The sequence below is a fragment of the Tamandua tetradactyla genome, chromosome 20, assembly GCF_023851605.1.
Source record: "Tamandua tetradactyla isolate mTamTet1 chromosome 20, mTamTet1.pri, whole genome shotgun sequence".
NCBI lineage: Eukaryota > Metazoa > Chordata > Mammalia > Pilosa > Myrmecophagidae > Tamandua > Tamandua tetradactyla.
This window is the reverse complement of record NC_135346.1, coordinates 30504516-30527081: the sequence shown is the minus strand read 5'-3', so window position 1 is coordinate 30527081 and position 22566 is coordinate 30504516. Positions and strand designations below refer to the sequence as shown.

General features: G+C 51.2%; 1 protein-coding gene across 2 annotated transcripts in view; it reads right to left on the bottom strand.

Annotated features, from left to right (window-relative positions):
- The window catches only part of PPARGC1B (PPARG coactivator 1 beta), a 108818-nt gene that overhangs the window by 66807 nt on the left and 19445 nt on the right, over window positions 1-22566 (bottom strand). The gene's annotated exons all lie outside the window — the stretch shown is intronic.

Genomic DNA, 22566 nt, shown 5'->3' with positions numbered 1-22566 from the left:
TGCTTCACATTACACACGCACACCACCCCTCCTCTGCCAATGATCTGCAAAGGGAGAGTAACAGGCTGGTAGAGAAAGAAGGGCCCCCTAGTTCAATGCCCCTCACTACACAGACGGGGAAACTGAGGCCTAGAGAGGGCCCTATCTCAGGTCCAGTGGAAAGGCAGTGGAGAGCTGGGACCAGAACCCAGGTACCCTGTGTTTCCAGCCTGCAACTCTGCCCACCAAACACTTTAGAATGTTTGACTTGGGATCCTGTGCCCAAGTCAAGATGAAGCGAGCCAACCTGGGTCACACCAATAGGTCCAGATAAGACTCTGAACCCTTCTGGCCCAGGTCCAGGCCTCTGATCCCAAGTGGCTTCCCCCTGCCCTCCACACCCAGATCATCCACAACTTAGAGCCTGGGCTCGGGGTTTCCCTGCTCAGGAATGCGTGCTCATGCTGCCCCAGCCTTACGCGGTTCTGGTGCCCGGCCTGCCCCCAAAGTGCCACGGGAACAGGCTTTTCACCAGGTTCTGCTCCCTCCTACCCATGCCCAGAGTGGAAGGCCCTTTCACCCAGATCTCCTTCCAGCTTCTGGGAGCAGGAAGCCAGTCAATTGCTTGCTGCCAGCCAGAGAGTATTAGGAAATCCCAATTAGGAAACGGGAGAGATCTGGCCCAAACTGAATGCACATGGAGGGGCCAGGAGCAGGCTGCCCCAAGTGCCCTCTATCCCTCCATCACCCGTCATCAAGCTCCCATCAGGAGTCCTGCTCAGGGCAGGGTCACTGAGATGAAACCTGAGGGCCACTGAGAGCCAGAACACCAGGTCATGGGGCGGCAGGAGAGGTGGTGCCTGCCCTGCCCTGGCCACTTCTGGGATTCTCCTGGCCTCCTCCCTGTACTCCCTACACTCTCGCCATCAGCCTCCTCTTGGGATCACAAACCCTCCAGGCTCTTTCAAATGCGCCCTCTTGCCAGGAGATCTCAAAAGTTGTTCTTTGAACAAGCTTCCTCCAATGTCCATGCCCTCCCTTATTCCTTCCCTCAGCACCCCAGCACTTGTCATCATCTTGTCTGGTGTATTCTCATTTCTGTATCTCTAATGATGCCACGGCCTCAGTCTTTTCATTGTTGTATCCTCAAATACGAGGTATGCAGTAGATGCTCAATAAAAACCTCTTGAATGGATGGATGTTATGTGGCCCACAGATGGGAGTGGGCAGAAGAGGTGGCTCGTCCCCAGGTACGGGAGTGCCTATAATTTCCTGTTCCTAATTTATGAGAACTTATTCAGGTGCCAGGCATGGTGCCTGCCCCTAAGAGGGGGCCACTCGAATTCAGAGAGGCTTGCTGACCTGTCTGAGACCATGCAGTCAGTTTGTGGCAGAGACAGGATTCAAAATCCAGGACTGTCTCCCATGGGCAGATAGGGGTCAGGTCGTGATGGGCCTTCAGTGAGGAAGAGTCTGGACTCTACCTGGCGGCCCATGGAAATTGAGAGAAGACCTTTCTGAGGAGAGGTTGCCTCAGACGCTTCCTTTCTGCAGCATTCAAACACTGGATCTTGTTGCAAACAGCAGCTTTCTAGGGCCCCTGCACCCTAAATAACAGGTCTGTGAGTAAAGACACGGCACAGGCGGTCTCCCCAAGCAGCACTAGAACCATGAGAATAATCTCTTTCCATGAATTCTGGAAACTGGGAGGATGGGTCTGAGATCACACTCTTACACTTCCCTCTTCTCAACTAGGGAAACCAAGGCCACAATGCCAGGTCTGGCTGGGGTGGTGGGAGGGGAACTTGGGAGGAAGGGGGCACAAGCAGAGTCTCTAGGGATCTGTGACTTGCAGGGGAGACGAGCCTCACTCTGTGGGGGTCCCTGGAGGCTGAGGCAGGACCATGGCGGGGGGGAGCTGAGATTTCCACTCATTTTCCTAAGGAAGGTCTCGCGTCAGTCTCAGCTGCCCAAAGACGGTAACAGGCAGCGTCGGGAGGTAGCTGGGGCTTTGGGAGGGGGTGTGTGCAAACACGGACTGCTTGGGCGGGAGGCAGGTGGAAGCAAGCGCTGGGTGGTGGCAATCTCAGAGCGGCGGCCTGGAAGCCCACCTTCTGTCTGCCCCCCTCCTGGCCACCTCTGGGGTCTCTCCGGCCACTGGAGGTCCAGGCCATGTCAGGAAGCCTCCTAGACGCCTTCCCCTCCCACCAGTTTACAGGCTGGGCGTGAGAGACAGACTAAAGCCCTCCCAGCCTAGGTTCAGGGTATGCCACGTCCCACCGTCCTCCACGGACATGAAGGAGCCACTGAGGCCCAGCCAGTGCTGCTCCACGCGTGTGACCAGCCCACACTCTTGCGTGTGTGTATTTTAAGATGGGAGTTTAAAAGTCTCTAGTTCCAAGCGCTGCCCTCTAGGGAAGCCAGCGGTTCTGGGAGGAGGATGGGGCCGCCCTCGTGGGGAGAGAGAACCAAAGAAGGCAAGGAGTGAGGATGCAGGGGGAGAAGGCTGGCTCCCAGCACTTCCCCGAGGAGGCCCAGACTGTAAAAGGAGTGAAGAGTCCGCTGTGATCCGTGTCCGAGAGGGACAGAAGACGCAGCCACTTTCCTCTTCCCTCCAGGATGGGAGGGCAGCAGAATTTCCCAGTGTACTCCTGGGCTCAGAGCCAAGCAAGCCCCGTCCCACTCCCCGCTGCCGGGCCAGGCTTTACTCCCGAGCGGGGCTGGGAACAGCCCGCCAGGTGGGCTTCTGCAAGGAGGTGGGGGGGACTATTAGGGGACGGGGCAGGCTCTGGAGGCAGAGAACTGGACTTTCTGGCTGTGCCAATCCAGATAATCTTGGCATGCACGTCTGGAAGTCTCTGAAGAGAAGTTTCCATACCTGTAAAGTGTGTGTGTGTGTGTGTGTGTGTGTGTGTGCATGTTTGGGGTAGTTGAAGGGATGACTCTAAATCCCTGACACATGCTAGGTGCTTGATAAAGAGTAGCTGAAACAAACCACAAAACTGCCACTTGCTGTAATGACAACAACAAAAATGAATTCAGCATTCTAGCCCTGGCCTTGCTGCCGAAGACAAGGCCCTTCGCCTTTCTGAGCCTCAGGCCCTGAAACTATAAAATGGGAGTAGGAATCGCCCTCTCGAGAGCCACACTGAGAAATGATGGTTATTGTCATGGGAGAGCTGGGGGGAGGGCGGAGTCGGGGGGGGGGGGGGACAGGGCAGTGTGCCCACGTGTGTGTTCAGAGTACAGGCAGTCCAGGGAGCCCTGCCAGCTGCCAAAGGGAAAAGGTTACTAGGCTCAACTGAAAACCAAACACACCGTCCTGTTCAAATTTGTCTGAAGCCACAGAACTAGCAAGTGGCAGAGCAGGGCTCTGAATCCAGGCCTAACTGCTGAGGTCACAGTCCCTCCATGACTCTACAGTGGTGGGTCATTCTGGGTGGATCATTCCCAGAGCCCCTGGATGTCTTCACTGCATCCTAGCTGCAGCTGGCACCAGCGGCCCATCCGACTCTCCCCAATCCAGCATCTACTCCACACCCATGATCCCAAGATTCCCTGGTCTAGTGTGACCTACTACCCATGGAACACTTGGGTGTACTGGGTTGACCCAGTGATGGGACCTGGGGACTTGGGATGCTCAGTGTCCTGAATGCACGAGGCAGACTTGCACAACGAAGCACTGTCCAGCCTAAGAAGTCACCGGTGGCCCTATAGGGAAATGCTGCATATAGTCAAACTTTAAGTAGCACAGACAGGGAAACAATTGTCACACAGCAAACCAGCAATGAAAAGGCTCTAGTCTAGCTCCTCCCACTCTGAATCTGGTGCTCTTTCAACACCTTCGCCACCTACACTCTGCTGTCTTTTCTGTGAAGCCCATTAGAGTCAGAAAAGCCTGAAGAAGGGGTCGAAAAGAAACTTGCTTGTATGAAGACACTAAGAATAATGAGAAAAGGAGGTGAGGTCATGGTGTCAAGGACGTGACCACAGGGAAGAGGCTGGGCAGACAGCGCTCTCTCAGTGCCAAGCACTAAGGGCAATGCTGACCCCAGGCAGCTTGATTGTGCTGGGAAAAGGTTTAAGAGGCTAGGGAGGGGAAGACAGGACCTTACTAATTGATTTCTCTCCCTTGATTGACTTTCCTTATAGTCATTCCAGTGCACCTCCCCTCCAGGCAGCCGGTGAAGAGAGGCCCGTGGAGGGAGGGTGACTTGGAGAATGAGGTCCAAACACACACAGAGAGCCCAGAGCAGCACCTCCTGGCTCCGTCCTAGGACAGCTCTGGGTGGTGAAGGGACAGAAGGAGAGAACTGGGTGTCACTAGCTGAAGCCCTCCACACAAAGTGTGCCCAGCTGTAGACTCAGCATCCCTGTCTAGAGCTCTTAGAAAGCGTGTTCCGGCTGACCGGGAGGACTGCCCGAAGCACCATTTTGCAAAGGATTCTGAGGTCTGTCGGGTTCAGGGGTAAGGGCGGTGATGGACTAGTTTTGCCCTGCCATGGGCACTGCGAGGGGAATTTTGCGCACAAGACCCCCTCAGTCATGTCCTTCCTCACTCCAGGAGCCTCCACGGGCCTCGCCCTCCTGGATCCTCCAAGCAATCTGGGCAGTGGGAAGGCTGAAGGGCAAGAAGGCTTGCGCCTCTTTGGAGAGGATAAAACAGAAGGACTGCATGGCAGGAAACCTGCCCAAGGCTGTACAATGACTCAGGGACGATAAGAGGGACTAGGACTCGGGGCTCCGTCTCTCTTCCTTTTGCACCACCACCCCTTTCCCTCTGGACCCACAGAAGTGCCTCCTCAGCTGCCTCTGTCCCCGAGGCGTTATGGCTTCAGCTGTAAATCCCCGAGGAGGGGTGAGAGTTCAATCACAGGGGCCACGGGGGCTATCGGGAGGCTGTTAGCAGCCTCTGAGGCAGAGCCGCCCTGCCCCACCCCTCCACGCCCCCGCACACCCCCTCAGCTGCCAGGGAACCAGCCACACCAAACGTGGCGGGGGAGGCGATTCCAGGGAACTGGTGGAGCAACCAGTTCCTCCCAGCCACGCCCGCCCCGCAGCTGCCAGCACCGGCCACAGCTCTTCCTGCGCTGAGTGTGGGGCAGGCCGCCCAGCTGGGTCAAGACCCCAACTGCAGGAAGAGACAGTGACCACTCCTGGGGCCACGGTGGGCTTCAAGGCCAGGGTCTCGGACTGAGGAATCTGCTCACTCATTCTGGGGCCTTGACAAGGTCCCCACCACAGCCTGGGCCTCAGTTTCCTATCTGTTCAAGGAGGATTCATGGCCTCCAAATGCCAGGCCGTGGACCAGCCACATCAGTCACCCACCCGTGGGGTCCACGAAAACACGGACCCCAGTCCCAACCCCAGACCTGAGCAAGTACCTGGGCTGGACCTGGGAATCTACCTTGTGAACCAGATCCCCAAAGGACTCTGAGGTCCTGGGATAAAACCCAGACACTGGGCACAATGCCATCTTAGCTCCCAAACCTGCAGTCTAGTCTCCATGACTCCTTTGAACAGGTCTAGGAGAATCTCAGCCAGTGTCTGAGAAGGCCATCGGGGTCCAGCCACAAACGGGAGTGTCTGCGGTTAGGGCAGCAGCAGGAGGCAGGCGGGAAAGGGCATGAAGCCCAGGCCCTGTCCAGCAGCCAAATCACATAGGTCATTGGCATAGGGTACTTGGCACCCCAAATAGAGCCTGGCTCAGAAGGGGTACAGCCTGCAGGCTCAGTAAATGAATGAGGGGGTGAATGTCAAAGCTGAGAGTCTTAGAGAGCATCCCAACTGCTCCCGAATGTCCAGATGTGAAGACCATGTTCAGGCAAGGGATCATGGTGCCACAACCCAAAAGAACAAGAATAACAGCACATCTTTATGGAACTTCTACTATGTGCCAGGCCCACTGCTAATGCTTTTCTTGTATCACCTCACCTACACCTTGGAATCCACCAGAGGAGGAAATAGGGGTCCTTGGAGGTTAAATGACTTGCCCCAGTGCATAGTTAGTAACCAGTGACACTAACTGAACTCAGGCCCCTGTGCCCAGGCTTTGAACTTCTTTCTTAGGCTGCCCCTTCACCAGGCTCTCTGCCTTGTGGATGCTGCAAGGTACCAACACACAGGCTTCCTGCTGGGGCTCAGCTGCCCAAGTCATCCAGGCCTCTTTCCTAAGGGGGTTGCAGGTTAGAAATGAAAAGGGAACCCAGGACAAGCATTGATTTGGTCTCCTAACTGGTGTACAAAAGGTGAAAGCAGGCAGAGCCCAGGCTGGTGGCCGGGAGTGCACACACCACTGGCCACCACCTTCCTAACTCTTGGGGGTGCAGCACCAATGTCCCATGTGGACACCAGCCTCCAGAGCCCTGGTAGGAGGCTGAGCATGCTGAGCTCTGCTCACAGGCAGCCACTCTTTACTGAGAGCCACCAGCAAGCCGGGCAGGACAGGTGCCCTGTCCTTTAGAACTTGTCTCCCTTGGCCAAACAGCCTGACCTACTCCCTCCTCCACATCTGCTTCCACCTCATCCATCAGTATCCTGCTGTCACCCTGACCACCCATCTCAGTCTATCTCCCTGATGTTCTCTGTCCCACCACATTTGTTACCTTCGTAGCATTTGCTCAACGTATAATGACACATTTATTTGGATAGCTGATTACAATGTCTTCCCCCTGCCCCAAAGCTTTCCATGAAGAGAGGGACACTGTCTGCCTTATTCACTGCTGAATCCTCGGGGCTGGCAAATGGTGGTCCTGCAATAGTGCTTAGTTAATAATAGAATAAACCCAAGGAGGCAAGGCTTTGAAGGGTAAATAAGAGTTCAACAGTCATTTCAAGAAAGTAGATACTCAGAAGGCAGAGATGGGGCTGCCCTTAGAGTAGAGGGGTTCAGGAGAGGGCAAAGCTGGTGGAGAATGAGCTGGGCAGGAACTAGACTGAGACAGGACCACTGAGAGTAGAGGCTGCATTACCCACCCCTGCCCAGTGGCCAGAGAAGAACCCTGCCATACGCTCTCTGCTGTGGGTGGCAAAAGCTAAGAAAGGCCAGCCTGCAGGTTCACTCAGGTACCAGCCCCAGAAAATACACCTGTCAAGAAACACTAACGCTACCACAACTATCTCTACCAGACTGTGGGAGACGTGGTGGTATCTCCTCAGGTAGCACAAACAACCATCAGAGCAATAACTGCCCCACAACCATCATTTCCGTTTGTGTAGTTATCCAAACACCCAGAAGGTGCAGATTGAAAACCCCAGCCCAGCAGCACTGTTAAGCAAACACCAAGCTTGGTCAGGTCTGGCATGCCGCAGGACAACGTCTCGTGAACACCAAGCATCACATTCAGCAGAAAACATCATTGCAACAACGATCCTCTCTCCAAACACCATCAGTGCCACCTCAGCCAGTGTCATGACCTTAAACACCAAATATGCTCCTGCAATGACTGCTGATAGTCATCTTAAACAGTTACAACATCTTCTCAATGTCACAGGCACTGTTTCAGCAAACCCCACCAAATACCACCACTACCCTTGCCCAATGTCAGCAGTTGCAGAAAACACAAGAAACACCACAGCAATACCAAGCAACTGCCAAGGCCGCATCCATGATTCCACGCTGGAGGCATCATCAGCACAAACGCTGCACCCACACAGCCAGTACCACACAAACCCCATCACAGCTGGATGCACCAGATACCTCACAGCAATGGCCCCAGCAAACCCCTTCGCAGCAGCACATCACTGTCACCAACCCTACCAGCACCAAGCAAAGGCCTGAGCCACCAATGCTACTAAAACAAACTCTGACCCAGCAAGTAGAACCACAGTGAATGTCTAGAGTTGCCCTGGTTGGCTAAGTTGCTGCTTATACAAAGTTCGTGAAATAGCTTCAACCTAGGGCAGATCAGAGCCCTCGGAGGGCTCTCCATGCTAGCACCGTGAGAGGCTACCACCCGCTCAATCTGGTCCTTGACCCCACAGGTTCCTGGCCCCACTCCGTGGAAGAGTCCAGCCTGACCACACAGCACAGCCACAGCAGATCACAGGCAGCACAACTGTCTGGCTCCCGTTTCAAGACTCTGGGATCCCTTTGGGGTCTTTTCCAACTCCCAACACCCCCCACCTCCACCCCAGCCCTGCCAAATGTTCTCAGCCTCTTTCCACCGGCACCCTCTCCAGATACATGCTCCCATGAGCAACCCTGGCTGAACTTCTCACAGAAGAGGCACCAGGAGTATGGAAGGGCTGTAGCTATAAAAAGTTCCAGGGCTACAACTCAGCAACAAAAAAGACAAACAGCCCAATTTAAAAATGGGCAAAACACTTAAATAGAGATCTTCCAAAGAAGATAAACCAATGGCCAAAAGGCACATGAAAACATGCTCAACCTCATTAGTCATGAGGGAAATGCAAGTCAAAACCCCGAAATACCATTTTATACCCACTGGAATCTTTACTATTAAAAAAGCAAAAATTACAAGTATTGAAGAGAGGGAGAAATAGGAACACTCACCATTGCTGTTGGGAATGTAAAATGGTGCAGCTGCTTTGGAAGACAGTTTGGCAGTTCCTCAGAAAGCTAAGTATAGATTTATCATATGGCCTGGCAATCCCAATTCTAGGTATATACCCAAAAAACCTGAAAGCAGGGATTCAAACAGATATTTGCCCTCTGGTGTTCACAGTGGCATCCTTCACAATTGCCAAAAGACAGAAGCAATCCAAGTTTCTGCCAACCAATGAATAAACAAAATGTAGTGGATTATACGATGGAATATTATTCATCTTTAGAAAGGAATGACGTTCTGATTCTTGCGACAACATGGATGAAATTTAAAGACATGTTAAGTAAAATAAATCAGATACAAAGAGACAGATGTTGTATGATTCCATTTACATGTAATATCTAGGTTATGCAAATGCACAGAGACAGAAATTAGAGAACAGGTTACCAGGGGAGGGAAAATGAGGAGTTAACCCATGAGGGATATAGAGTTACTTTCTTGAGGGTGGGGAAAATTCTGGTAATGAATGGCAATGACGGTAGCACAACATTGTGAGATTAATCCCACTGAATTGCATGCTTGGGAGTGCTTGAGAGGGGAAATTTTATATTGCATATAAGTTTCAAAAATTTAGAAGAAAAAAAACAGCAACTAAAAAGAAAATGACAAATGTAATACATGATCCCGCACTGGCTCTAAAATGGAAAAGGCCCAAACGGATATTACTGAGAAATGTAAAACAATTGATATAAAAGCTTTATATCAATATTAAAGTTCCTGAACTTGATAACTGTTCTCAAGGCAGTTACATAAGTGAGTATCTTTGTTCTCAGGAAAGGTACCTGGAAGAATTAGGTGTTCAAGGAGCAAGATGAATGCAACCTATTCTCAAGTATTGAGAAAACTGGTAGATAGAGAGATAGATAGACAAATGATAGATGGGTAGACAAAAATGATCCAGCAAATGTGACAAATTTGTTTAGACTGCTGGATCTGGGTGTCTGGAGCAGGAGGTACGTTTGAGTTCTCTGTATGGATTTTGCATTATTTTCACAACTGTCCTGTAAGTTTGAAACTATTTTAAAATAAAAAGTTCAAGGTAAAGAAAAAAAGCTCCCAGTGCTGTTACTGAACCATCCCCCTGAGGATCCCAACACCAGCACTTGGGGGAGAGAAATGACCCCTCCACCCTCCAGGCCTTTGTGGTGACATCAGCCCTGGGGGGCTTTGGTGTTGCTGGAGAAGAGAGGGCTTGGGTTCTGGCAGTGTGGCAGCACCACTCACAGGGAAGGAGACCTTGGTGTGACCTCACTCTCTGCAGAACGGGGGCAACGATCTCTGCCTTGCCAACCCCAGCTAAGCAGATGCTCCTCAGTGACCCTCCAACAAAAAGGCAGGCTGGGTGCCAGCTCTGGCCCTGGATCTGTAGGGGAGATGCTCAGGCTCAGCACACCACAGGCTTCGGAGCCCAGCAGGCCTGGGTTGGGAAATTCCCTTCTCCAAGTCAGTTTCCTGACTATTAATCTGGAGTGATGGTCCCTGCAGTGGGTTGAGTAGTGCTCCCCCATATTCAGAACGTGACCTTGTTTGGATATAGGGTCTTTGCAGACGCAATGAATATCAAGATCATACTGGACTAGGGTGAGCCCTAAATCCAAGGACAGGGTCCTTATAAGACGCAGAAAACGACACACAGACACACAGGGAAGAGGGCCACATGACCAGAGTGATGTGGCCACAAACTACAGAATGTCTGGGGCTGCCAGAAGCTGGAAGAGGCAAGGAAGGATTCTCCCTGAGAGCCTTCAGAGGGAGTGTGGCCCTGCCAAAACCTTCATTTTGGATTTCTGGCCTCGAAAACGGTGAAAGAATACGTTTCTGTTGTTTAAAGCCACCAAGTTCATGGTGCTATGTTTAGGCAGGGCTGCCAAAGAGTGCCTAACTCACAGAGGGGCTTGAAGATTAAGATGAGAAAGTAGATGAGGCAGAGGTACACGCAGGAGCCAACTTGGAGGCATGATTTAGGGACACCATGTCAGCAGCTTGAAAGTGGCCACGGTGGGAATATTTACACCATGGAAATCGGCAAACACTACAGAGCAGGCCTCCCCACCTCCACCCCAGAGCCAGCTGTTACACACTTCCCAGCAAACCTCTGAATGGAAAGGAGCGTAAGCATAGCGCTTTTTACTCAGTGCTGCCAGACAGGCAAACAGAAAGAGCAAGGAAAAAGGAAAACAGCTTGCTGTATCTCTCTGTGCGAAGTTGGCAGAGGAAGGGAAAGTCCTTGTCTTGCTACCATGTAGGTAACACAGAGGAACATCACAGCACCATTCTCTCAGTACTCTGCACCTTTGCCTTGATTCTTCACCACTCCACCGAATCTGCCCTCATAGATTCAGGACCACACCCAGCCAGTTTGCACTTCCATGACTTTGTCCACACCCCTGCCTGGAGCACCCCACATCCTGGAGGGACCTTCCCACCCTCACCTCCACCCCCTCCACCAATAGCTCTGTAACCTGGGCAATCAGGGCCCAGACCTGGGCCTTGCACTTTAAAGGTTGTCACTCTGGCTCTCCACCAGTGTTACCTTCTCCATCGAGCAGGGAGGCCACGGAGGCACTGGAACCTGTCCACCCGGAAGCTGTAGCCCCCTTTCTGGACGCTAAATGCCCTGCCTAAATGGCCCTGTGCAGGCCTCTTCCCTGAGTCCATCATCCACGGGAAGGCTGTGCAGCCAGTGAGTACGCTGACAGGCCCAAGGGGTGACCAAGCCGTGGCAGTCTGCAGAAGGAATATGGACAGAGCTTGGAGATGCGGGTGGATGCGTCCTCAGGCATGTGCACAAGGTCCACCACATGCAGCCTGGGGCCTCCAACCTTGGCTCTTGTCCTAGGCTCAGCAAACATTAGGAACGAGACGTTCCTCTACATCCTCCCCTAGCTTTCCAATTCCTTCAATCCCCATGCAATGGATAAGTGAAGAAACCAAAGCCTAGAGAAGACAAGGGAGAGGCAGGGTGCCCTGGGCTGTGGGAGAAGCAAAGGAGAGGTAAGGCTCACTCCCCCATGCTAATAAGATACCAGTTCCCAAGGACTGTGGTCTCCGAGAGTTAGTCATTTAGCAATTTATCAGTATTTGATTACCTTTTTATCATAATTTTCATTTCTACAGAAGTAGATGTTATCTAGAAGAATGTAAACTAATGGTAGAAAGTTCCATTCTACCATTCCAAATGGTAGAAAGTTCATTTCAGCTCAATGAATGGAATTTGGGAAGTTAGACCAAAGGATATATATAAAGTAATCATTTGAGAGGGGTTCTAGATTTCTATAAACTTGCTGTATTGGAACAGGGCACTAGATTCCTTTTGTAATTCTAAAATCTGACTCTACCTTTTAATGAATTCTGAGACCCATGCTTGTGTGTGTATCTTAATGTTTTCCACACTCCCCAAAGCTTTCTGGTGTGTCCATGAGCTCAGACGAAAAAGCAGGAAGAAGACTCTTCCCCTGGGAGCCCTGTATAAACCACCATTTCTAAACAATCACTTTATTATCAAGGAATCTTTGCAGTTTGCCTCAAAGACCACATCCCCTGGTTCAGGGAAAAAGGTTGGAGGCTGGGAATGTATTTGTGGATTCTTTTACCTCCCTCCACAGACAGCCCCCGGGTCCTAGAGCCCACCTCCACAGACTTTACACCCCAACCTACACTGTCCCCTCCCCACAAAGCCAGCGTGGGAAATGGGCTGAGATGTCAACTTCACAGAAGGAGCTCTGTTGTTTCTTAGTGCAGGACAGGCTTCCTCCCTTGGCGCAGGCTGACGTCCCTGCCAGGGGCCAGGGAGTTGCTAGGACAGCTCTCCCTGCAGCTCAAAGCGGGGACCTCATTCTCTCCCCCAAGACAGCCACGCCAGGCCCTACCACCAGCCAGTCACTTAAAAAGGAACACTCTGAGTCTGTTTCCTCCTCACACGGCCACCATATCCCCCCTGGGCTGGTTCCAGACCCAGGTTCTCACAGCGCAGGCAGGAAACCTGCTCCTCTCTCAGAGCTGCTCAGGGAACATCCACCTTCCCCAAAGAGGCCCGTCACCCGAGTTTGGGGTGGCAAGGGTGCAGGTGATTTATCACCCCACATGTGCCTTCAGTGGGATCATCCTGACAGGTACAGGCTGCAATCCCAGGCTCCTAGTGCAATGTGCTTCTTCTTTAAACTGGCTACAGGCAGAAACCAAGAGTGCAGGCTACTAAACCCTCTGCGATCCAGAACAGGACAGATTTTTGGCCCCGCCTTGGTTTAGAGGCACTCAGAAGTTTAAAGATCATAGGTTCAGGAATCGTACAGCTTGGGTTCAGGCCCCAGCTCTGCCATATATGAGCTGCACGCTACCAGGCAAGTCACTCAATTACTGTGGGCTTTCATTTCCCCTTTTGGAATAGGGTGACAATAATATTACCCTTGATATTTTCGCTGCACCAGAAAGGATGTAAGCAAAGTGTCAGTCAAATTGCCTGGCCTGGAGAAAGAGCTTCATAAATGGTATCTTTAAAAAAATAGTTTAGGGTCATGGTGGCTCAGTGGCAAGAACGCTTGCCTGCCATGCCAGAGGACCCGGGTTCGGTTCCCAGTGCCTAACCATGTATAAAAAAAAAAAAAAAATAGTTTAGATGATCTTTAAGGCTTTACCAGTCCTGGGATGCTGTGGTTAATATTCCAGTAAAGATACTTTTTAAAGATAGTCTGTCCTTCCTGACTGCCATGTAACCACATAAATTTAGATTTTTTTTTCTGATTAGTCTCCTTCCTTCAGACCATCCCCAGTCAAGCAAAATAATAAATTAATAATTAATTAAGTAATTACTGAAAAAGAACACACCCTGGCCCTGCAATCTGGGTAAGCTGCCACAAGGTGACAGAGGTCTTGATGACAAGGTCAATTGTAAGGTCCAAACTTTGCCTGAGGAGTCAGAGATAAGAGCTCTGCCCGTTTCACACAGATTAGTCACCTTGAATGTTCTACATGCATTTACAAAATAAAAACCAAAAATCTGTGTATATAGCACCTTTAATAGGTTAACCAATTACTGTGCCAAGTACTATCAAGTGCTGTAAGTATATTGTCTATCTCATTTAATTCTCAAAACAACCCCACAGAAGTTGGCATTATTTTTTCCATTCTTGGAAATAAGAAAAGTGGCGGCTCAGAGAGATGGAGTAAGGAGCCCAAGACCACATAGGCTGCATGTTTCTAAGAAACCTCAGATAAGAACGTGTACCTCCCCCGTGGCGCCCTGAGGGTCTGCCCCCCGCTCCACATAGCTCCTTCCCACGTGCCACGGGGGCGCCTTCTGCTCTGGCCTCAGACACTAACTGCCTCAGTGCTTCCCAGAAGGGAAAGATTTACAAGCCAGGGTGATGTGTGGCCCTATGCCGGCTTTCCCTAATCTACAGCAGATGCTTCCCATCTCATAAAAAGAGGACTCCTCCCCTCCCTTCAGTCCACAGGATTAATCTGTCCTAAGAAGAAAGTTCTGAATTATCTCAGGGTAACCCCTACCAATTGCCAACCTCTTGCCCGGAGACTTAACTTGGCTTCCTTCCACGGCAGTCCTAGAGTGACATCCCTTTCTTGCATTTTGGCCATCAGTGACTAGAACACCACTCTACAGCATGTTCCACCTGCATTTTCTCATCACCTGTGAGGTTGCTCTTCTGGTGGGAGGAGAGAGACGATAAGCAGAAAACAAAAAAGTGCAGCAGATGGGGGCCGTGCGGTGAAGGAAGTGACCAGGGTTAAGTGGCTGAACCGGGTGGTAAGGGACAGCCCGGGAGGTCTGAGAGCCAAACCCTGCAGCAGACCTCCTAGGTTAGGGCAGCAACTGCTTCTCCTGCTGCTTCTCTCTTGGCCGTCCCCCAGCAGCCCCCGGTACCTTCCCGTCCTGATAGAGATGGCTGAGACCTACCCAAGCCCATCTCTTGACAGGCCCAAGGCAGCCCTGAGAGCCCCCACCTCTCACGGATTCCCCGGCAGCAAGGACGCAGCTCTGTCCTTTCCATTTCCTCATCCTTCTAGGAGCACCCTAGGCTTGATCCCTGTCCCAAGTCTTTGGATTCCAGTCAGAGCCGAATGCGCTCCATCGGGTGGAGGAAGCCTGAGCTCAGAGACCTGGAAAGAAGCTTAGGTAACTTCAGCCCCCTGGGCCCTCCTCTCTGTACTATTCCAGGAGGGAAGTGGGGTCACCGTATTTGTGTTCTACCTTCTGCCCTAAGGAAAGAACATTCGCAGGGGCTCTGGGACCAGTCAAGGCCTAATGCGTTGCTCACCAACTCCATCAGGCCTAGATGCTATGGTTCGCTGCCGTATGTCCTGATTTTTCCCATATCTTTAGAATCTGTTACTATTTTTTACTTAATATCTGTCTTTAATCTACTCATTTCCCCCCTTTACACTTATCCTAAGGAACAAGTTAAGTATACTAGGTATATTTTCTCAAATATACATTTAAATAAACCCTTAGCTACTAAAATAAATTAACGATTCATTTGCCACCACGCGCCTACCACCTGTGCCACACTCTGAGACCCTGAACTCACTCACATGCATTTGACCCTGTCTCAGCCATTTGCCGTTGCTGGGCCTCAGTTACCTCCTGTGTAACATTCTAAAACAGTAGTGACTGTGAGGTCTTCCCAACCCAGCACCCAGTCTCTCAGGGCCCTGTACCTGCCCTGGCCGAGGGTCAGATCCATCCCCACGCTGGTGCCTGTCTCAATTCCACCATGAATTCTTGGGTTCATCTTTAGCGAACTCCTACACATCCCCACCCCAGCCTCTGACTGGAGCCAGCCTCCTCTACAGGGGCTGGAGGCCATGACTCCCTGGACCTAGGTCCCTCCGGGTCCTGCTTCTCACCCACCCCAGTCCCCAATTTTACTCCCACCCACACATCACCCAGCCCTGCCTCTAGCTAGAGCTCTCCCTGCCACCCCCAGCCCACTTCTAACTCTCATCCTGATTCCCCCTCTCTTGGCCCCCAGCACTTACCTGGCCCCCAGGGCCCCCTAAGCCCCTCTCTGCCCTCCTGTCCATAACTGAGGCCCAGGCTGCTTCTCTGTACCTAAAGATCTGTCTGTATGAAGAAGACAGAAGGACTCAAAAAGAAGTTTCTCATTTTTTGAGCCCATTCACGATTTTCACAGAGCCTGTGAAATCACACACATACTCTTTTTGTGTTTTGACATTCTTCTATAAAGATAGTCCATATTATCCAGAGTCCCTGATGGGGCCATGACCAAAAAAGGATAAAAGCCCCAGGAGCAGATGGTCTGAGGGCCCTTCCGGCTCTCAGGCTCAGAACCCTCAGGAGGTTTCCACTGGCCACACCGGACCCAGCGTTCACTCAGGAGGTTTCCACTGGCTGCACCGGACCCAGCACTCACTTAGGGGGTCCACTGGCCGCACCGGACCCAGCACTCACTTAGGGGGTCCACTGGCTGCACCGGACCCAGCACTCACTTAGGGGGTCCACTGGTCGCACCAGACCCAGCACTCACTTAGGGGGTCCACTGGCCGCACCGGACCCAGCGTTCACTCAGGAGGTTTCCACTGGCCGCACCGGACCCAGCACTCACTTAGGGGGTCCACTGGCCGCACCGACCTAGCACTCACTCAGGGGGCCGTAAGAAAAGACGTGTCTTAGGACGCCGCCTCCCCCTTAGCTGTGCCTCATGACCAACATTCCCTGAGGATACGAAAGAAAGAAAACCACATCAAGTGTTCGATGTCTTTTATTTAACTGAAAATCCAAAGCAAGCTATAACTTTAGTAGAGGAAAAAGGAAAGTTTCAGCACTCACCCCAAGACCGCAACTCCACCATGGCTGACCAGAGGTCCTCAGGGGTCCATGGAACCCAGAAAGGGAACTTCAGGACAAGGGTCAAAGGCCAAAGCCAGGAGGCAGGCTCAGGTACAGAGAGGGGAGAGGGAGGGAGCAGAAGATGGCACCTCCCCTCTCTGGAGGGGGCTCAAGGGGCCTCAGCACCCAGAGCCAGGACGAGGAGTCCAAAGCCACAGATCCAGCTCAAGACCCAAATCCCCCACTGTCCCAAACAGGCTGCCTCTGGAGACGGTGAGCCCTGTCCTTCCATGTGTAGAAGCAGCAGATAAAATGCCCAAGCCCTGCCGTGGGAAGAGGGTGGATGAGATGGCCTCTAAAATACCTTCCATTCTTGGAATTTTCCCTCCAGGACAAAAGAGAAGGCTAAGGCCCTCAAAAGAGATGCCTTGGAGAGTGGATCATGCCAGAGCTGGGGGAGAGGTACGCAGAGGCCCCCGCAGGTGGGGAGAGACCTGAGTGAGTCCCAAACCGAGTCACCCCCCTTCCTCTCTGCCAGTCGCTGCCCTCGCCCTCCGCACCCGTCATCCCACATGGTCCTCACGAGAGCCCAGGGGGAACAAGGGTCTGGCAAGAGAACAGGATGGGGGCAGAGGAGGGGGCAGCAAAGTGGAGGCAGAAATCCTAGTTTCAAATTAGAGAGCTAATGGGAACAGGCACTGGGCCGAATTCTTTAAACTCACATGATCTCATTTCACTCTCAGTGTCATGATGAGGCTGGTGCTGACACCTACATGTCCATGGGTCTCCACGGATGCTCCCCAGGTCACAGGGGAGGAGACTAAGGGCAATGAGGACTGTGGCCTGCAAGTTAATAAGTAGCAGAGGCAGCATGACACCCTGTGCCATGTGTCTCCAGGGCCCAAAAACCCCAACAATATTGTAGAAGGTGAAAAGGGACCAAACCCCAAGCCAGCATCAATCATTAAGCAAGTTTGCCCAGATACTCTGCTTTCATAATCAAGAGCAGCAGGAAACATGGCCCTGGCTTCACATGCTTTCCTGCTCATTGGCATTGCCCCCACCAGGGCACAGGAGTCTGCGCCTTCACCTTGGCTTCAAGGCTTGGGCAGGAGCTCCTTGAACGCTCCATGAGACTGGTCAGGTACTGTGGGAATAGGTCAAATGGGACCCTGCTACAGCTCAAGGCAAATTCTAGAAACGATTCCACTCCTTCCTCTATTGAGGAGCAGCCACGCATAGCAGGCCACAGCACCTTTTTAATTTTTGTGGCAAGTACATGGGATCATTAGTAGGGCTAAGCGTGTCTTATTTGCATGGTATTTGGACTCCGCTTACATCCCATTCCACAATGTACAAGCAATGCCCAGAGTTCCTCACCCCTAAGGCTGCTGCCATGAGGGTATCTGGCAATGAAAAAGCTGGTGTTGGTGATAACCATGTGGCTGCTATAGATATATAATGTCCATTTATCTTCATTTAATTCTGATACCAACCCTATAAGGTAAGTAACATCTTCCCTTTCAACCTGAGAGGAAACTAAGTCCAGAAAAGCCAAGCAACTGTCTAAGGTCACATAGTGAATGGCGTGACCAAATCGTCAGACTCAGAACCCAGGCTGATCTCAGCAAAAGTATGCCCATAGCTTCCTGGCTATTGAGGCACTGCTACTGGTACAACCCAACCTCAATCCCCATCCACCAGCAATCCTTCCCCAGAAGCCCTGTGCTGCCAACACAATGCTTCTTTCCCTCACTGGGCTCATTATTCTCGACCCTCAACAGTTCTCTGGTTGCTGGTCAACTGTGGGCTGTTCTACTTGCTTACAGCTATGTCCAGCTGTATGTCTTGCTTACAGTGCCCAGCACAGGGTATGGGGAAAGAATGAATCAGTGGATGTCCCTAGCACAACCTTAGTCCTTGCAGCACCTCTTGCATTTGATGTGTGTGTTTTTTACCAGCCCCCACTATCACTCCTTGCTCATAACAGGGGCTCAGTCTCACTGGGTAAACGAATCTGACATAGAAGATGGGATAGGAAAGCCCTGAGTTCAAATCCAAGCTCTGCCACTAACAAACTGTCTGACTTGGCCAACTCCGCCTCTCTGAGCCTCAATATCCAGGGCAGATATACATAACCCAAGGCTTTGTGGGCTCTTGGCAGCCCAGTACCCACACCAACTCTCCAGGAGCTGGCCACCCCATGCAGCTGCCCCACAGCTGCTGCTGGAAGCATGCCTGGGGACAGAAGTGGGCCATTCATAACCAAATGCACTTCCCTGATTTGTGAGGAGAAGGGAGGGGCCTCATCTTTACATTGAACCAACTCGGGGCTTGTCCAACTTTCATTTGTATGCTGCTCAATTCAACATACAAATTCAACTCAATTCAACAGCCACGTAAAGCAGGTGACTTATGCCAACTTATGCCAACCCAGCTCCTGGCCACCAAATTGGGCACAGTCTCACTTCATCCCTCCCCTTCTGCCTCCCTGGGTCGTCGATAGTGAAAAGGGCCCAAAGATCCAGATACACCGCTGCACCCCCCCACTAAGAGCCATGGCCACAGCTGCTCCCGTGGAAAGAGGCCCATTTGCTGTTCCCCGTTCCTATGCACCCCAAGAGGAAGGTGCTCTTATTTCCTCATTTTACTAATCAATAAAGAGGCAAACAGGAGTCAAATTACTTGCCTGAGATCCCGGGAAAAGCATAACTTGTTCTCAAGGAGAGAGAACAAATTCGAAAACAGCATCTCAGGCTATATCCATGAGGAATATTGCACTGCTGCCATCAAAATGATAAGTCAAAAAATTTAAGTCCTAAAGGGGAAATTTTAGGTTGTATATATGTTAGTAGAATAAAAAATTTTAAAAAACATCGGACTGTACAACACAAACTGTGAGCCTATAGCAAATGATGGACTATAGTTAATAGTAAAATTATAAAAATGTCCTTTCATGAATTGTAAAAAAATATACCACATTAATAAGAGGGTATATAGCAAAATCTATTTTATGCATGATTTTTCTATAAACCTATAATTTCTCTAATTTAAAAAAAAAAATTAAGGCCCTAGAAAAGACAAATCCAATATAATACGAGGTAGAAAAGCCACAAAGCCAATATGATCCGATTTTGTTAAAAAAGGAAAAAGGCACATGAGAAAAAGACAAAAAAGAAATGCAAATGGTGGTCACTTCCAGTTAGTTAATCATGGGGGTGGGAGGGTATTTCCTTGCCAAAGGTATATTTCCTTAATTTTCTTCAATGAAGATATAATTCTTTCGTAACAAGATTTTTGACATAAGTTTTTGCTTAACATTAAGAAACAAAGCAGGGTCCAATCCCACAATAGGGATACAAATTGCCAGGGGCACGGAAGGCTCAAGAGCCAGGCAGCTCTAACTGCCTGGAAAGGAGCCCCTGATCCCCAAAAATGCCCCTGCCCCAGCGAACAACCATACAGGAGTTTCTGCACAGTTTCCGATCAGTACTTCTTCTTCAAGCTGTATCTCGCAGCAGTGGCTGTCATGTGCTGCTTCCATGATAAATAAAATCATAAAGAAAGTAAATGTGCAACTCCCAGGTCTGTTGCTTCCTCTTCCCAGAAGACTTTAAGCTTGAAGACTGCAGGGGCGTGTCTGTTCTCTTGAGGGCCCCTAGTACCCAACAGAGTCTGATAACGGTTCATTGATAAATAAACAAACAAATGAAAGGATACATGATAAAGTGCATCGGTGAGCAAATGAGTGAATGAATGCACGAATGAGTGAATGAACGGACAAATGAGTGATCTAATCTAGAACAAGGTGAGCAGCCAGCTGGATTTGCCCCAGAGGGCAGGATTACTCAGCTGGAGTCCACGCCACAATAGGATGTGAGTTGGCCAGGTGACCTTTGGCTTTACCATGGAGCAGTGGGAGCTCACATGGCCTCCATGCCATTGACCTGTGTCCCACACCAGCTGGTGCTGGCCAAATGTATGGCGGGGGGGGGTTGGTGCTGAAGTGGGGGGCGAGAGTCATGGTTGAGGGAGAGGGAAGGGAAAAAATTCTGCACTACCCAGGCTGCTGCTGTGAGAGTTGGATCCAGCCAGGAAAGGCTCCAAGCTGCCCACCTGGTCTTTTTCTAGAACCTTGGGGTAACAAGGGTCCACTCCGGCCGGGCCTCCCTTCCTCCCTAACCCCTCACTCGCCCAGCCCCTCCATCTAGCCCTGCTGGTTTCTCTGCCTTGTGACCCTGCCCCAGGCCACTACTCTTCCAATTCTAAGAACCTTCCTCTTATTAAGCAACCCAATTAGCCCCACTGACCTCCACTCTCTGCAGCAATCTGAGCAGCCAGGCGTAAATCGCAGATCCAAGAGTGGAAATTGACTTTGTGTCCACAGCAGTGTGGACAGTGATGCCATCAAATGGCGAGCCAGTGAGGAAGCATTCATCCACCCAGCAGGGCAGGATGCCAGGGCTACTCGGAATTAAGAAGGTCTCGATTCTGCAACTTACAAAGGCCTTGCGGACTATACTCATATCAAAAACATACCGGAGGGTGGGTCACGGTGATGCAGCAGGCAGAGGTTTCACCTGCCATGCCGGAGAACCGGGTTCAATTCCTGATGCTTGCCCATGCAAAACAAAACAAAATAAAATAAAACAAAAAAACATACCAGAGCTCAAGCAATGGCCTCAAATGCATTTATCTGCCGGCCTCACAAGGGTTGACTGGGCGGTCCCCCCAGGCACCAGCAGCTCTGATTTATAACTAGCACATCAGCTACTCTGGAAAAAAAAAAAAAAGCTAAAGCACACCAGGTCTTCTCACGCAACCTCCCCTGAGATCCCATTTTCACAAGCAGTTTGTGCAAGTCGGTGAAGAATGGCGAGCTTGGTGGCTTGAGACCTTTGTCCTCACTGCTCCAGCTGCCCAGGATACATTTTCCCTAAAAGATTGCTTCCTTTGTGACCTCTCAAGCCCCGGCACAAATATCAACTGAAAGGCTTCTGGACCACCCTATCCTTTCTAGTGTGGCCCACTTACCCCCCTCACATGTCCTTGTTTTATTTATTCCCTTAACAGGGCTCATTGCCAGCTGAAGTCATCTTGCTTATCTCCTCCTTCCCAGTGTCAGCTCCCTGAGGGCAGGACTGGGTCGAGTTCTCTGCTGTATCCAAGCACAGCGATGGGCACCCAGGAAACGGGCATTCAACGTGGCGTGGAGGAAAGGGTGACTTCTCTAGGCAGAACAATCAGCGAGGCAGGGAGAGCCAGGCTGGGAGCCAGGAAGCCGGATGCTGCCGAGGCCGTGACACTAGCAAGTCACCAGACCACAGGGCTGAGGCCCCCAGGTGAGGAAGAGCTGAAGCTCCTGCCCACAGGCCAGTCTGTTAAAGCCCCCCACCCTTTCTGGGGGAGGAGGGAGGCAGGGGAGTTAAGTTAAAACTTTTTTTTTTTCAAAAAAAAGCAGCTCACAGGCAGAGATCCGGGGAGTCTATATGAGCAGGAAAAGTCCCCAAGTCCCCTCAGGATACGTGTCCTAGAGCTTCTCGGCAGGAGCCCAGCAGAACCTGTGTGCTGACCCAAAAATGAGATATAAGCTTCCCGAGGTCAAGAAGCCTGCATCTCTTATGCTAAATCTTCAACATCTGGGCCAGTCTTGGTACAAAGTTAGCACTTTGGTATTTTTAAACGAACTTATTTACTAAGTGCCCCCAGTCTATACACAAAGTCCACTGATTCAAGTCAACCCTGCATGGCAGAAACTACAGCTATTACCTCAGAGAGGAAAAGGCATCTGCCCAAGGCCATACCACCACCGAGGGTGGGCAGGGCAAGGCTCTGATCCCAGGCGTCAGACTTAGCCCTTTAGCTGCAGTGCCACCATACCCCCTCCAGAGCTGAACTGCAAGGACGAGGCTATCTTCCAAGCACCCATCACGTATGTCAGACGGACAGGACTGTGTCCCCCAGTCTCGGCTAATCCTCACCACAGTCTTCTGGGCTTCACAGGGATGTCAACAGTGGCCCAAAGAGGTACAGTCACCTGGCCAGGATCCACCCTTAACAGCAGGTAGAACTGGAGTTCCAACCAGGACATTTTTCAACACCAAAGGGTGGGCTCTTGGGGGCTCAGCCACGCAGTATTCCTAGGAAAGGGAAAGGCTGCTACGGAAGTTGGGATAATTGACCATAAAAATCAGGATGCTCCCCAAGGACAGCTAC